The 15,335-nt window shown below is 45.8% G+C and overlaps 1 long non-coding RNA gene across 1 annotated transcript; it reads left to right on the top strand.

Moving 5' to 3' along the window:
• Window positions 1-1,088: 1,088 nt before the first annotated feature.
• On the top strand, window positions 1,089-14,856 carry LOC139169855 (uncharacterized). The gene is made up of 4 exons (XR_011559540.1): window positions 1,089-1,108; window positions 9,591-9,617; window positions 10,293-10,400; window positions 14,790-14,856. It is a non-coding gene; the product is annotated as an uncharacterized lncRNA (long non-coding RNA).
• Window positions 14,857-15,335: the final 479 nt, after the last annotated feature.

Below are 15,335 nucleotides of genomic sequence, written 5' to 3'. Positions count from 1 at the left end.
TTTTATTACTCCCTTAACTAATCTGGTGTGCTCTTCTTGTGCTTCGTAAATCTCTCTCTCTCCCCGCCTTCTCTCTTTCTCTTTTTTTCCTCTCCCTCCATCTTCTTTCTCTCCCTCCCTCCCCCTCTTTCGCTAAGTAGCAGATGTCCACCTTACATCCAGCAGAACAGCCATTGAAAAGATTGTGTCCATGACTTAGATGCAAAGCATCATCTTGTCCCCCATGCAAGCAGAGCAGAGAGTGGCTGTTACAATCATCCATATTTATTTAGGGGCATGCGCCTTGCAGAGTCTTAGTAACGCAGTGGAAATGACGACTTTAGGCCAGATGTAAAACTGCAATTCTGTCATTTTTCAGATTCAAAGAAACAACCAAGTGAGGTGAAACCAGTAGGTATGTACACTTTTGTAGCCAAGCATTTAATTTGGCATGCAATTTAATATTACTCCCTTAACTAATCTGGTGTGCTCTTCTTGTGCTCTCCTGCTCTTCCAATAGAAATTATTTGCATTCTCCTAAACTCTGTTATCCAAAGAGGGTTTCTGGGCTCCAAATAGCCTCCAACATTGGGTTATGGCTGCATGCCAGCAACTACATACAATCCCCGTCCCATTTTCCCACAATAGAAAATGCATAATGAAATAGTATAGCCTGGCAGGCCTAAGATCCCAAATAAAATGGCTTTGGCCTAACACAGGGTTTCAGGCTGCTGTTAAGTATCTGGGGTGATGGAACACATGAAGAGCAGACATTTTTCCATGTATCTTATACTTTTTAGTTGGATATGATTTAGAACCTAAACATTTTGTATTTTCGAACTATATCGTTGTATTTTTGTATATTGGTAGGTTTTTTGTATTTTTGTATCATTCATTCATTGCATTTATATATGCCGCTCCTCTCTGGGCACTCAGGGTGGCTTACAGCATATAAATGAATAATACAAAACATTTTGTGGCTGTTTCAATTATCCATATTTATTTAGGGGCATGCGCCTTGCAGAGTCTTAGTAACGCAGTGGAAATGACGACTTTAGGCCAGATGTAAAAATGCAATTCTGTCATTTTTCAGATATAAAGAAGCAACCAAGTGAGGTGAAACCAGTAGGTATGTACACTTTTGTAGCCAAGCATTTAATTTGGCACGCAATTTAATATTACTCCCTTAACTAATCTGGCGTGCTCTTCTTGTGCTCTCCTGCTCTTCCAATAGAAATCAGACTTTCATTCTCCTAAACTCTGTTATCCAAAGAGGGTTTCAGGGCTCCAAATAGCCTCCAAATTTCAATCATTTTTGCAGTTGTTTAGGAGTCTAGTGGTGCACTTCAGAAAACTCAGTTTTGCAGCAATTCTTTTCAGCCCCAAGAAGCTTCGTAAATCTCTCTCTCTTTCTCTCCCCCTTTCTCTTTCCTTCTCTCTCCCTCCATCTTCTTTCTCTCCCACCCTCCCTTTCTTTCTCTCTCTCTGTCCCATACAGACACTCTCTCCCCCTCTCTATCTTCCGAAGACAGGGAAAGGTGACAAGCAGACCGTTTTTACCCGTTTTATTTCCTCCTGGGGAATCTGTGTGCCTCATTCTTCACCCCCCCAACCTCCAGTACCATTCTGCAGTTCTAAACCAAGAAAAACTGGTTCAGATTTTTGTCCAAAAACATTTCATCCATTTTTTGTGGCGCTTTTCATCACCACCTCTCCACTATCATTCTGCAATCCAAAACCAGGTATAAATAAATAAATAAATAAATAAATAAATAAATAAACAAACAAACAAACAAACAAACAAACAAACAAACAGGTGCAAGCTATCTTAAGACCAGAATTGGAAGGTTCCCGTAACATGGCCAAGTCCAAATAAACATAACCATACCAGGATGAATCCTGAATCTGGGCGCATAGAGTTTTTCTGGCACTGGATCAGGACGTTGACACTGTCGCTTGATCTTCCCAGAAGAATAATTGATGTCATGATTGATGACATCTCACCCCAAACTCTGTGGTCCTTGGTGTTCTCTGAGCTTGGCTCCTTTCTTGCAGATGTTTCATTACCCAAATGGTGCACTGATGCTCTTACCTAATAGAGTAATGGAATGTCTGTGAGAACTGCAGAGAGCGCCAAAGATCCCACCCTCCTCTTCTGCCTCCTCCTCCTCCTCCTCCTCCTCCTCCTCCTCCTCCTCCTCCTCTCACTATTGCTGTTACCTAGTTGGGTAATGGAACGTCTGCAAGAACATAACCAAGCTCAGAGAGGTCCAAGGATCCCAATGTTCTACTCTACTTCCACCTCTTCCTTCTTCTCTCCCTCCTTCTCTTCTTCCATTCTCTTCCCTCCTCCTCCTCCTGCTCCTCCTAATGCTGTTACGTAGTTAGGTAATGGAATGTCTGCGAGAACACAACAAAGCACATAGAGCTCCAAGGATCCCACCCTCCTCTTTCCTCCTCCTCCTCTTCTGCCTCCTCCTCCTCCTCCTTGTCCTCCCTGTCAGGATTACTATTGTCCCGAGGTAATATTCCAATTTCAGTAGAAAGGCTGCAATTATCATAAAGTGGGAAGACTGCTGAGTCACGATGAGTGGGCTACAACCTGATTGGTTAAGAAGGACCGTTGTACATACCTGAACGGTCTTCTCGATGCACTGGAAAGAGAGTCCAACATGGTAATTTACCAATCCTATTGGTAGAGACTGAGTTAATTTAAATATTTAAATATGAGGTAGTCACCGCCCCTTAGCAGCCCCCAATACCTCAGTTTTAAAAATGAAGACAGTGTAAGGATAACACAATTTATTGAACTATAACCACATAAACCTCATAACATTTGTAAACTGATAAACCCAAATACTCCGGCGACCTGGCGAAAACCATGCCGGGTGGGTTTGGACTCTCCTTCCAGTGCATCGAGGAGACCGTTCAGGTATGTACAACGGTCCTTCTCCACTGCACTTGGAAGGAGAGTCCAACATGAGATATATCAAAGTTCAAATCCCCTGGGAGGGAAAAGGCCGAGCCACGGTCGTCGGAGTGGAACACACTCGCTGCAACACACGCCTCCCAAAGGAAGCTTCAGCCGAAGCTACAGAGTCAAGTTTATAATGGCGGATGAAAGTTGTAGGAGATGCCCAAGTCGCCGCATGACAGATTTCCTCAATGGACGCTTGAGTAGTCCTAGCCGCTGACGTGGCCGCACTTCTGGTGGAATGTGCTGTCACCCCGGCCGGTGGTAATTGAGATCGAGCCTTGTATACTTCCTCAATACAATCCCTAAGCCAGCGACTGATGGATTTTGATGAGACCCCAAGTCCCATCGTTCGTTGGGCAAAGGACACGAATAGCCTCTCAGATTTTCTGAACTGTTCAGTCCGTCTGATGTAGATTTTCAAGGCTCTCCTAACATCCACCTTGTGCCATCTTAACTCCAAAGGGTGATGGCCATGTGTACAAAAGTCCGGCAGTACTAGTTCCTGCGCTCTGTGGAATCCGGAATTCACTTTGGGGATAAATGACGGGTCTAGCCTCAACACAACTCTGTCTGGGTGAAAAACACACAGATCCGCCCGAGTAGACAGAGCCGACAGCTCAGACACTCGGCATGCTGACGTGATCGCCACCAAAAAGGCTGTCTTTATTGAGAGCAAACGAAACGGAATTGTCCTCATTGGTTCGAAAGGAGGTGCTGTAAGTGCTTTTAGCACCAGGGAGAGATCCCATGTCGGGAACCTGTGTACTGGAGGTGAGTGAGTGTTAATTGCTCCTTTAATAAAGTCCCTAATCCAAGGATGCTGGGCTAGAGAACGAGACTGAGGAACTCGAACGATGGTTGCCAGAGCCGCTAATTGCCTTTTCAAGGTATTTGGAGCCAGTCCTTTCTCGACCCCTGACTGTAGAAATTGTAATACAGATATTACCGAAACCTCCATGGGGTTAGAATGTCGGTCTGAGCAAAATCTACAAAAGGCTGCCCATGTAGCCTGGTAAATTCTCACCGTTGATGGGCGACGAGCTGCCTGCATGGTAGAGATAACATTGTCCGGTAAAAGATAGTGTTTTAGACCTGCCCTCTCAAGTGCCAGGCGGTCAGCTTGAACCACTGAGGGTTCGGATGACAAACTGACCCCTGACTCAACGATATTTCGTGATCCGGAATTCTCCACGGAGGAGACACAGACAGGGCTATCAGGTCTGCAAACCATGGACGTCGTGGCCAATGGGGAGCTACCAATATTACCTCCGCCCCTTCCCGAATTATCTTGTCTAAGATTCTCTGAATGAGACACGTTGGGGGAAAGGCGTAAAGCAGACCTTGGGGCCAGGTTGACAATAGGGCATTGACCCCTTCCGCTCCTGGCGCTGGAAACCGGGAGTAAAACCTGACCAATTGGGTGTTGCCCGGAGTTGCGAAGAGATCCACCAGTGGAAGTCCAAAGCGGAGCACAATTTGGTTGAAAAGTGCTGGGTCAAGCCGCCACTCCGAAGGATCCAAAGTGGCTCTGCTCAGCCAGTCCGCTTGTATATTGCTGGTCCCCGCAATGTGTTCTGCCGTTAATGAAGCCAGATGGTTCTCGGCCCAATCGAAAAGAGCTGTGGTTTCGACCATGAGACGATGTGACTTCGTACCCCCCTGATAGGTTCAGGTGGGCTCTGGTCGCCACATTGTCCATCAGAACTAGGACGTGCCTGCCACGAACCCAGTGAGCGAAGGTTTGAAGTGCTAGGAAAACTGCCCTGAGTTCGAGGAAATTGATATTGACTGGGGTTAAGTCCTGTTGAGACCACAGACCTTGAGCCATATGAGGACCCATGTGAGCCCCCCAGCCAGACAGGCTTGCATCTGTCGTGAGAACCACGCGGTCGTGGCTGTGGAGAGGGGAACCTTGGAGCAATGCCGGGGACAACCACCATCCCAGCGATCGCCTGACTGATGCAGGAAGTTTTACCTTCCGGTGTGAATGGCTCACCTTGTCCCTCTGGGCTGGAAGGAGGAACCATTGGAGGCATCTGATGTGGTTCCGAGCCCAGGGTACAATTCCTATGGAGGACACTGGAGTCCCCAACACTTTGGACAACATGGCCAGCGATACCTGACATTGTTGACGGAGATTGACGACCAGTTGTCGTATGTTGATTAACCTTTCTGGAGTCAAGGATACAGTGTCTCTGTTGGTATCTATGATGGACCCTAGATGTTGGATCCTCGTGGTAGGATGAAGGTGACTCTTCTCCTCGTTGACCGTATACCCATGCCACTCCAGAGTCTGCCGTGTGAGTGCAAGATCTTGTTGCGCCTGGGCCAGTGACTTGGACAGCACGATGATGTCGTCCAACTACGCCATGACCCATATTGACATGGATCTGAGATGGGCTGTCAGGATGTCCATCAGCTTTGTAAATGTACGAGGTGCCGAGGACAGGCCGAACGGCATGGCCCGGTACTGGTAGTGGGCACTGTTGAGACAGAATCTGAGAAATCGACGATGGGCCAGCCAAACCGGAACATGCAGGTACGCCTCCTTTAGGTCGATAGACGTGAGTACATCGTTGTGCCGCACAGAGGCAAGAATTGATTGGAGGGAATGCATGCGATACCGAATGAAGGTGTTCAGGATCTTCAGGTTTAGGATCATCCTGAACCCCCCCCGAAGACTTTGGTACGAGAAACACCATGGAGTAGAATCCCGTGCCTGTGGCATGTTCGGGCACCCTCTCTATTGCCTGTATGTTTAGAAGATGAGTTATCTCCAGCTGCAAATGATGTCTTTTGAGTGGGTCTCGAGACAATGGACATTGGACAAACCGGTTTGGTGGGGGCTGAAGGAACTCCAGACGCAGTCCATGTGATATTGTGGCTATTGCCCACTTCTCAGAGGAGGTATTCCTACAGGAGGCACTGAAACGTTGGAGTTTGCCTCCTATGGGCTGTAGCGAGGCCAAGTCATTTGGTGCATTTGAAGCCCCTTTGGTTCCCTCTGAAAGGCCGCCACGCCTGTTGGTAACCTCTAGGCCTGTCTTGAAAGGCCGCGCGGTCACCCCGAAAGGTGGACTGGTTATACTGGCTCTGTGTGTATGCCCTATTAGCCTGTCCCCCAGACGAGGAGGAGTCCCACCGAAATGGCTGACGGCGAGTATAGGGATTGACCCGGCATTCCTGGCGGCGGTATGCTCTAGGAAGAGTCTTCCTTTTGTCCTTATCCTCAATAAGGCAGGATCCAAAGCCTCCCCAAAGAGCTTATCACCTTGATACGGGGATGAGGCCAAGTTCCACTTAGACTTTAGATCAGCTGGCCAGCTCCTTAACCAAAGGAGGCGTCTGGAGGCCAGCGACGCCGCCATCCCTCGAGCCGAAAATTTTGCTGCGTGGAGGGTGGCATCCGCTGAAAATTCTACAGCCACCAACAATTTACTAAGGTCCTGACGCAAGCGGCCTTCTTCTGGACCTAGGCGGGCCTGCACTTCCTGCAGCCACATTATCGAAGCTCGATTGAAAAATGAAGCTGCGGCAGCTGCACGAAACCCCCAGCTAGCCATTTGGTGAGATTTCCGCAGTAATATATCAGCCTTTCTATCTTCAGGCTTTAAGCTATCGCCGGTTTCTGATGGCACCAAGGCCTTTGAAATCAAAGTCATTACCGGCTGGTCAATGGGCAGAAATTCCAGCAGCTTCTCCATGTCATCATCCAGAGTATAAAATCTCCTCTCCATGACCGAAGGACCTTGAGCTGCTGCAGGCTGCTGCCAGGGGCGCTTGATGCTTTGTCGAAAAATCTCCGAGGATGGCACATGATCAGTCTCGGGCTGGGGCTCCTAAAATAATACAGCAGACGGCTTAGGGTCATCTGAGGCCTCAGTTGTCTTGGCGGGACCCGGCAAGTCCACCGCCTGCTTGGCTTTATGGAGCAGAATCTTGAAAAGGGGAGCCTTAAAAAGCCCAGCTGTCACTGGTGGATCAGGAGCTGTCTCATCATCCGAAAAATCATATTCTTTTTTGGTGTCCTCTAATGGTGAGGGCTCCTCCATCCAAGACCCCATACCCAAGAGGGGCGGTGCAGGCCACAGGTTCCTGGGCTGTATTGGGCGGGAGTGCTGGACATTTTGTTGCACCCCCACTGCCATCCCTTGAGAGTAAGCATCAGAGATGAGACCTTGCAAGGCAGGGGACAGCTGCTGCCAGGTGTCAGGTTGCACCCTAAGCCCAGCAGCCATGGGCGTAAAAGTGGCTGATGGTGCACTCCTCAGTGAGTGACTGGCAGACCCTGGCCTTGCCTGATGAGGCCCAGATGGCGGGGCAACCTGAGGCATAAAAGGATTTGGCCTTTCTGGAGACCAATCAGTCTCTGACAAAGTCTCTGTAGGCCTCAAAACAGATTGGGGTTGATCCCTGGCCTGTAATAAGGGAGAGGTGGTTCTTGGTGTCAGAAGGGCTGCCTCCAACCTCTGCTCCAATGCTTTAATGCGCCTCTCTGCCTCCTTGATAGAAGAGGAGGCCTGAGCCTTAGACATCTCTTTGGGCTTCCCTTTGCCTTTATCCTGAGGCATCAAACTGGGGGAAGATGCTTTTTCCAAAGACTTATCCTCCATGTTACTCACGATTGACAGTTGTTAATTGCCACAAAAAGGCCTGAAGAGACACGCTGACAACTACAGTTGCTGATAACGAGGTCTCAACAAAATGGCGTTTAAGCACCTCAGAGCCCACGCCTGCGCCTTGAGATGTTGATTGCGCCCACCGATTGGGCGGAGAGCAACAATCTGCCCGCCTAAACATGGCGGCCGCTGGAAACTGCTCGTCCAAAATGTCGATCTCCGCTTATTTGCCGCCTTTCGCTCTTCGGGGGTGACTTCCCCACCTTAAAGGAGCTCGCCCCACCGATCAGCCATCTCAAGCCGCTGTTTGCCGATCCAAGCGGCTTCCCAGCTCGGCGGTCGCGGCGGCGGCAGATTTTTTTATCGCCGCCGAACAGCTGAGAGGCGCTGGACCTGCGCCAAGCCTGTTCTCACCCGGAACGTCAACTCCAAGCCTCCCAGTGAGGGGGACGGACCCCCTCACATTCGGCTGATAGCCGGGTATGGCCACGGAGGCCGGTGACCCCAGGCTGAGTCGCTCCTCGCTAGGCATAGTACCCACTGAGGGAAGGGAAACCCGAGGAGAAGCACGGTGGGGGGTTGTGCCCGCGGAGGGAAGAGACCCCCAGGAACTCCCTCTTCATTCACTGTATCTGTAAGAGAGAAAAAAACAGAGAAAAAAACACAAAGATTAGTCAAGTTATTTAATTACTATACTGTACTTCTATACACAATAAACTCAACAGTCTCTACTCTTGAACTGAGTTTTTAAAACTGAGGTATTGGGGGATGCTAAGGGGCGGTGACTACCTCATATTTAAATATTTATATTAACTCAGTCTCTACCAATAGGATTGGTAAATTACCATGTTGGACTCTCCTTCCAAGTGCAGTGGAGAATTGTATAAACTGTAATGCACCTTTGCATATGTGTTTCATAGTGGTTAGTTCTTGATGGTTCCTTGTTGGTTTGTAGTCTGTGATTAGCATGCTGTTTAGTACAGTAGCTTCTAATACAACTCTGAACCCCCCCCCCCTCTTTCTCCATTCTCTTCCCTCCTCCTCCTGCTCTTTCCACTAATGCTGTTACCTAGTTGGGTAATGGAATTCCTGAAAGAACACAACCAAGGTCAGAGAGCCCCAAGGATCACATTTCCTCCTTGTTGGCTTGTCTCGGTTAGGCTATGAAACCTTCAACAACACCGAGGAGAGAATTTTAACCGAGCGTGGATGTGTGATAAAGCCAAGACACAGACTTAGTTAAATAAGTATTATTTACATATAAACAAAATATAAACAATCCAGAATAAGCACGAAGCAAATACAGAATAATAATCACTGAGCAATTACAAGATAGAAGCACAAAGCAAAATACAATATAGATAATAAGCATGAAGCTTATACAAGCACGGAGCTTAAACACAACTCCCCCTTCTCTCAGGCAAAGTGAAAATGAAATGACCGAGCAGAATAATGAGCTTTTGTAGCTTCAATGAGGAAGTGACGAAACAGCCTTGAATATTAACTCTTCAAGTACAAGTTAACTCTTTAAGTGACAGTACAGTTTTACAGTAGCAACTGTAACATTTAAAGTGACAGTACAAGTTTGGTACAGTGTACAATATGCAGTTTACAATGGCAATCCCTAACAACCATGTACCCTGTACTAACACTCCTCCTCTTCCTCTTCCTCCTCTTTCTGCTCCTCCTCCTCCTTGACTGGAATGGAATTCCTGCAGCATCTCAGACAGTAAATCAAAGCTTCCTCATTAAGGTCGCCTGCTTGATGAACCTTTAGGCACACATTCTTGGATCATGCATTAGCCTGGGGCCAATCCGCTTTGACATATTGGAGGCAGTGATGGGCTCCTACGTATACGATCAGGAACGCAGTACCGGTAGCAAGATTTGGAGCTCCACCCCAGAGCACCCAATTTGCACTGAAAGATGTTAAAACAAAATGCATAAGCCACGCCCACAGTGTGGTAGTAGCCCATCACTGATGGGAGGTCAGTTGATTTTCTCTCTTTGTCTAGGTCGAGCTGCAGCGAAAAGGTCACCACGTAAGTAGGCATCTTAAAATCTGTGCAGTAAGTCAGGTTTGAGTATCTGCAATACCTAAGAACTTTGGTTGCCCAAGGCCAGCCATTGGTCTGCGGAGGGTGAGCACAGCTGGACCCAGTGCTGGTACTCTGTTGAGTTGGATGCTTAAGGCTGCTGGGCACAGTGACAGCACAGAGTGTGGGCGAGTGGTGAAGGGTTGGGCTAGTATTAGACAGTTCCAGGTGGAAGCACACCCTCAGCTGTGGAAACTCCCTGGAAAAAGGGAAGGGACGGGGAAGAGGAGGAGGGGGAGGGGAGGGGAGGGCAGATGAGGTTATTCCATCCCAAGAGAGTCAAGGAGCAGTTGGGTCCAAGGCCCAAATCTATGGGTTCCTTCTCATACTGGATACTTTGACCCTTCAGTGGTCTGTCCAAACTCTACTCCCTACTTACTCAGTGAAGCTTGGCATGGACGTTGTGCCTGTAATCTAAGGCCACCATAGAGTATAGGGCAGGTTTAAGGTCTCCTCCAAAGGTGAGCATTTTATGAAGGCTTCTCCATGAACAGGTTGGCTTGTTGAGAGCAATTGTAGATTAGGGTCTCACAGCATGTGAAAATGCATCATGAAGATAGTGTGATTCCTATTGTTATCTCTTAAGATCATTTCTAATCAAGGCTTCCTTTCCAAACACAGGCTGGCTAAACAAATTACAACAATGTCTCCAAAGCTACAATTGTGCAACGCTGGGTGTTGTCATGCTCTTCTGTCTGTTTTTGTACACCCTTTGGTATATCAGTTTATGTAAGTTTTTAATTTTATCCAACTACAGTAATTAATCAGTTCTGAAGGTCTATAATTGTATGTGGGAATGAGCTTGAGAGATAGAGGGAGAAAGAATTCTTTATTGGCCAAGTGTGATTGGACACACAAGGAATTTGACTTTGGTGCATATGCACTCAGTGTATATAAAAGAAAACATGCATTTGCCAAGAATCAATTTGTGGAAAATTTACCACGGCCTCTTCTCTATCCCAAATTACCCAAAAAGTTAAGAGTAATTTCTCCTGGATCAAATATCCATGTTTGTTTTTTAATGCCATCTCTTATCAATTGATGTCTGATAGAATAGAGTAGAGTAGAACAGAACAGAACAGAATAGAATTCTTTATTGGCCAAGTGTGATTGCATACACAAGGAATTTGTTTTTGGTGCATATACTATCAGTATACATAAAATAAGAAGATACATTTTTCAAGAATCATGAGGTACAACACTTAATTGATTGCCACAGGGGTCAAATAAGCAATGAGGAAACAATCAAGATTAATAAAAATCTTAGGATATACGGAACAAGTTACAGTCATACAGTCAACACAGGAGGAAATGGGTGATAGGAATGATGAGAAAAACTAGTAGAATAGAAGTGCAAACTTAGTAAATAGTTTGACAGTGTTGAGGGAATTATTTGTTTAGCAGAGCGATGGGGTTTGGGAAATCCCTCCAGGATGCGAGGGGTCAGTAAATATTTTCAGTGCCCTCTTTTTGACTCGTGCAGTATACAGGTGTTCAAGGGAAGGCAGGTTGGCAGCCAATGTCTGCGGAGAGGGGCGGCATACAAATCTGATAAATAAATAAATAAATAAATAAATAAATAAATAAATAAATGTTCCCTCTAATTTTTTTTCGTGGTGGGTGGAAAAGTATAGTGTCTGAGCGGCAGCCTCTTGGGACTGGGCCGCATATAAGTACAAATAAACAAATAAACAAACAAACAAACAAACAAATAAATATATAAACAAACAAAATAAATTAATTAATAAAATAAATAAACAAACATAATAAATGCCTTCTTTTTTATTAAAAGAAATTAATAATAAAACCAAACCAAACTCTATTACTATTAAAACTAAAACAACCAGCAAATCCAAAAACATAACTATTAATAAAAACAGGTGAGGGCTGCGGGTTTTTTTCTCTGTTATTATTTAAGTGCTTTTACCAAATGCTTTAAATTAAGAGTCACTTCTCTCTCTGTTTCTCTCTCTTTCCTGTCATTCTCTGCCTCAATCATTTTCTCATTTCTCTTTTTTTCTCCCCTTTATTCTATCATTTCTCTCTCTCTCTCTTCCTTCCACTCCTCTCTTGCTTTCTTCCTCTCTCTCTCTCTCTTCCTTCCTATCTTCTCTCTCTCTTTCTCTCTCTCTCCCTTCCTTCCTTTCCTTCTCTCTTCCTTCCACTTTTTTCTCTTTCTCTCTCTCTTTTCCTTCCTTCCCCTCTTCCCCTCCCTCTCCCTCTCTTTCTCCCTCTCTCCCTTTATATTTATCTCTTCCTCTCTTCCTCCCTTTCTCTCTCCGTCTCATTCACTTTTCTCTCCCTTCCTTCCCTCCCTCCTTCTTTCCTCTCCACTTCTCTTTCCCTCCCTCTCTTTCCCTCCTTTATCTCCATGTCTCCGACGGGCAGCCTGTTTTGCTGACCGGCACAAGGCTCAAGCCATCTGCCCGGGAAAGCCCTGTGTCGGCCAGGAAAGCCAGCTTTCTGGTAAAGCAGCGCGCTTTTCAAATGCGCTGCTTTCCTGCAACTCTTTCCTGGGCGGGGGGGGGGAGGAGGCCACTCCCCCCCCCAGGAAAGCAGTGTGTTTAAAAGACGCGCTACTTTCCCGGAAAGCCGGCTTTCCTGGCCGACACAGGGCTTTCCCGCCGCTCCCCCCCAAAAATACAACGGAGGATGACAGGCACGGCGAAGCAGGGTGGAGCAATGGGAGGCTCAAGAAGGCAGCCTCCGCGCTTTTCTTTCGGCGGAGGAGAAGAGGGGGCGGATAGGGGGGCAGGGGGCAGCGCCTTCTACTGCCGGCGCCTCCCTGCCCTCCGCCGCGGGCTGGCAGGGGGATGGGGAGTGCGTGCCCGTGGAAAAGGGTGTGCGGGGGGTATTTTGGGGCGCGCGCGTACTCACGCACGCAGCTTACGGGGGACAGTGTTGGCAGCAATTGTTTTTTTCTGCAATTCTGATTATCCTCTGTGTTGGTCTTGTTGGGTTGCACAATCAAACCAAATAGTTATAGAGGTGCAGATGACAAACTCAATTATTCCTCTGTAGAACTATATCAGCAGCTCCTTGGGCAGTTTGAGCTTCCTGAGTTGGCACAGAAAGTTCTTTGTTGTGCTCTTTTGATGACATTTTTGATGTTAGGTGACCATTTTAAGTCTGGAGATATGATAGAACCTAGAAATTTGAAGGTCTCTACTGTTGATACTGTGTTGTCTAGTATTGTGAGAGGTGGTAGGGTGGTAGGGTTTCTCCTAAGTCTACCACCGTTTCTATAGTTTTCAATGTGTTCAGTTCTAGATTGTTCCAGTCGCACCACAAGGCTAATTGTTCAACCTCCCATCTGTATGTGGTTTCATCATTGTCTCAAATGAGACCAATCACTGTTGTATCATCTGCAAACTTTCAGTAGTTTAACAGATGGATTGTTTGAGATGCAGCCATTGGTGTATAGAGAGAAGTGGGGGGCTGGGGGGCTGTGCTAATTGTACAGGCATCTGATGTGGTTTTTCCTAGCTTCACCTGTTGCTTCCTGTCTGTTAGGAAGCTTGAGATCCAATTACAAGTGTGTTCAGGCACTGCTAGCTGATTTAGTTTAGTTAGAAGAATGTCTGGTATGATGATGTTGAATGCTGAATTAAAGTCTACAAAAAAGACCCTAGCATAGGTCTTTGCCGATTCAAGATGTTGTACGATGTAATGTAGAGCCATATTAACAGCATCATCTGGCAATCTATTTGCTCGTGGATCCGTGATGGTTTTCAAGTGGAACATCACTAGGCTTTCGAAGGTTTTCCTAACTACAGATGTTAGAGCAACGGGTCTGTAGTCTTCCAGGGTTTGATGGAGGGCTTCTTCGGCACTGGGATGATAGTAGAGCGTTTGAAACAGGAAGGAACATAGAACAACTCTAGTGATTTGTTGAAAATTTGGGTGAAGATTGAGGCCAATTGGTCAGCACAGACTTTTAAGCAGGGAGGAGTTATCTTATTTTTTTATTTTTATTTTTTATTTATTCATTTGTCCAATACACAAATACATAGGAAGAAAAATAGACATGTAGTAATATACATAAGGGTAAAAGTGAACTTAGAGGAGAGGATATATGAAAGAAAGAAAATATATAAGTGAGAGAAAGGAAAGACAATTGGACAGGGGACGAAAGGCACACCAGTGCACTTATGTACGCCCCTTACTGGCCTCTTAGGAACCTGGAGAGGTCAATCGTGGAGAGTCTAAGGGAGAAATGTTGGGGGGTTTTCAGGCTTCGGTCTGTGAAATAGATCTTTCACTTCCATTTCTGTGATCACCCCATGGGATAGGTTCAGTTGTAGAAGATTTGACTGTTGTTGGTGTGTCTGGGATGGAGGTTGGGGAGGTAGGTGGCTGTAGTTTCTTAGTTGCTGATTTCTTAGGTTGGGAAAGTGGTTTGCTGTAACCGGTGATGTTGTTGAGAGTTTTCCACATGTTTGCTGGTTCAGTTTTTGAGAATTGATTCTTTAGCTTTTCAGAGTAGTTTCTTTTTGCTGCTCTAATCTATATAATATAATATAATATAATATAATATAATATAATATAATATAATATAATATAATATAATATAATATAATATAATATAATATAATATAATATAATATAATATAATATAATATATTATAATATAATATTATATAATATAATATAATATAATATAATATTATAATATAATATAATATAATATAATATAATATAATATAATATAATTAATATAATATAATAAATTATATTATTATATTAATAAATTAAATCTCCACAGTGGACTATGTTCCCAACAAAGTCTAAATGGAAGTGGTTTCTCGTTAATAAATCTATTCCCCAATCTTCCTCGGCCCTTCCAGGAAAAAGCAACTGGTCCCTTCTCCATTCTGTCAGGCTTCTGCTACTGTAAAAGAATGCAGGCTTGGACGTCAAAGAGGCAAGGTTTATACCAGGGGTTTGCCATTGCCTCCTACCTAGGGCTGAGCCAAAGTGACTGGCCCAAGGTCTCCCAGGTGGTTTCATGTCCCAGTGGGAAAAGATTTCATGCTCTTTCTGTCCTGGTGCCGTGAGCACAACACCAAATGCGTCTCAATCCAACATTATTATATGGTAATTAAACCTCTCCTTCAGATGTTGCTGAAAAGGAAAAACGGGATCCACTTCGGAAGGCAATGGCACAAATTAGGCGATATATGATGACACGGGATGAGGAATTTGGTCTCCTTAATGGTACGTAAAGAGTTCCACTCCGAATGTGCAAACGCATTCCTGCCCCCAAGGCCACTGAGCCCATTTTCCTTCCTCTGGCTAGATTGGTGGGTTGCATTGGACTGGAAGGAGCATTCGCATCCATCTGCTGCTGGCCTTGAATTCTTCTCCAGGTCACCTCAAAATTGGTTCTGCAGAAGAATCAGGGCCTATTAAATAGTAAATAAAGTGACTGTCAATCTACTGATGGTCGGGGAACAAAATCTAATGAAAGCTTGAGGGAGCCAAGAGGAAGAGGCTCAAGCCAAGGGCGAAGAGGGGAGGAGACCCATTCATTCATTGCTAACCTCCAGCCTCTTCACCAACCGGATGCCAGTCCTCAAGGCACAAGATTTAGGGCATGGGAGGAAATGGGCTCTTGATAGACCAGGAGGCAGCTTCAGATCTGAGGAGGTGCTCTTGCTACTT

Source organism: Erythrolamprus reginae, chromosome 7, assembly GCF_031021105.1.
Source record: "Erythrolamprus reginae isolate rEryReg1 chromosome 7, rEryReg1.hap1, whole genome shotgun sequence".
Taxonomy (NCBI): domain Eukaryota; kingdom Metazoa; phylum Chordata; class Lepidosauria; order Squamata; family Dipsadidae; genus Erythrolamprus; species Erythrolamprus reginae.
Note: the sequence above shows the minus strand (reverse complement) of the source record. Positions and strands in the feature narration are given on the sequence as shown.